Consider the following 2172-nt stretch of genomic DNA (forward strand, 5'->3'; position numbering starts at 1 on the left):
ATATCGGTAAAACTCGCTGGTAAGAGACTGATGTCTCGCCAGGTAAATCCTCGGACAGCAGGGTAGCGTCAGGTTCCGATATCTTTTATGGTCTCTCGTGGCATGGTTGGTTTCGACCTGGCCTTTCATTAAAAGGGGCTAGCATTCGATCCCACGTATGAGGTAGAAATTTATTTCTATTTGAACACGATTTTGTGTTGATATTTATCCATATTGACTCATTAGGGGTAATTTGAATGAATTACTACCAATTGTGTCACGTTGTGGGCCGGGATATTGGGTAAAACTCGCTGGTAAGAGACTGATGTCTCCCCAGGTAAATCCTCGGACAGCAGGGTAGCGTCAGGTTCCGATATCTTTTTTGGTCTCTCGTGGCATGGTTGGTTTCGACCTGGCCTTTCATTAGAAGGGGCTAGCGTTCGATCCCACGTATGAGGTAGAAATTTATTTCTATTTGAACACGATGTTGTGTTGATATTTATCCATATTGACTCATTAGGGGTAATTTGAATGAATTACTAACAATTGTGTCACGTAGTGGGCCGGGATATCGGGTAAAACTCGCTGGTAAAAGACTGATGTCTCGCCAGGTAAATCCTCGGACAGCAGGGCAGCGTCAGGTTCCGATATCTTTTATGGTCTCTCGTGGCATAGTTGGTTTCGACCTGGCCTTTCATTAGAAGGGGCTAGCGTTCAATCCCAAGAATGAGGTAGATATTTATTTCTATTTAAACACGATTTTGTGTTGATATTTATCCATATTGACTCATTAGGGGTAATTTGAATGAATTACTACCAATTTTGTCACGTGGTGGGCCGGGATATCGGGTAAAACTCGCTGGTAAAAGACTGATGTCTCGCCAGGTAAATCCTCGGACAGCAGGGTAGCGTCAGGTTCCGATATCTTTTATGGTCTCTCGTGGCATGGTTGGTTTCGACCTGGCCTTTCATTAGAAGGGGCTAGCATTCGATCCCATGTATGAGGTAGAAATTTATTTCTATTTGAACACGTTGTTGTGTTGATATTCATCCCTATTTACTCATTAGGGGTAATTTGAATGAATTACTACCAACTGTGTCACGTGGTGGGCCGGGATATCGGGTAAAACTCGCTGGTAAGAGACTGATGTCTCGCCAGGTAAATCTTCGGACAGCAGGGTAGCGCCAGGTTCCGATATCTTTTATGGTCTCTCGTGGCATGGTTGGTTTCGACCTAGCCTTTCATTAGAAGGGGCTAGCGTTCCATCCCAAGTATGAGGTAGAAATTTATTTCTATTTGAACACGATGTTGTGTTGATATCTATCCATATTGATTCATTAGGGGTAATTTGAATGAAAGTACTACCAATTGTGTCACGTGGTGGGCCAGGATATCGGGTAAAACTCGCTGGTAAGAGACTGATGTCTCGCGAGGTAAATCATCGGACAGCAGGGTAGCGTCAGGTTCCGATATCTTTTATGGTCTCTCGTGGCATGGTTGGTTTCGACCTGGCCTTCCATTAAAAGGGGTTAGCGTTCGATCCCAACTATGAGGTAGAAATTTATTTCTATTTGAACACGATGTTGTGTTGATATTTATCCATATTGACTAAGAAGGGGTAATTTGAATGAAATACTACCAATTGTGTCACGTGGTGGACTGGGATATCGGGTAATACTCGCTGGTAAGAGACTGATGTCTCGCCAGGTAAATCCTCGGAGAGCAGGGTAGCGTCAGGTTCCGATGTCTTTTATGGTCTCTCGTGGCATGGTTGGTTTCGACCTGGCCTTTCATTAGAAGGGGCTAGGGTTCGATCCCAAGTATGAATAGAAATTTATTATTATTTAAACACGATGTTGTGTTGATATTTATCCATATTGATTCATTAGGGGTAATTTGAATGAATTACTACCAATTGTGTCACGTTGTTGGCCGGAATATCGGTAAAACTCGCTGGTAAGAGACTGATGTCTCGCCAGGTAAATCCTCGGACAGCAGGGTAGCGTCAGGTTCCGATATCTTTTATGGTCTCTAGTGGCATGGTTGGTTTCGACCTGGCTTTTCATTAGAAGGGGCTAGCGTTCGATCCCAAGTATGAGGTAGAAATTTATTTCTATTTGGACACGATGTTGTGTTGATATTTATCCATATTGACTCATTAGGGGTAATTTGAATGAATTACTACCAATTGT

Source organism: Palaemon carinicauda, chromosome 34, assembly GCF_036898095.1.
Source record: "Palaemon carinicauda isolate YSFRI2023 chromosome 34, ASM3689809v2, whole genome shotgun sequence".
NCBI classification, from domain to species: domain Eukaryota; kingdom Metazoa; phylum Arthropoda; class Malacostraca; order Decapoda; family Palaemonidae; genus Palaemon; species Palaemon carinicauda.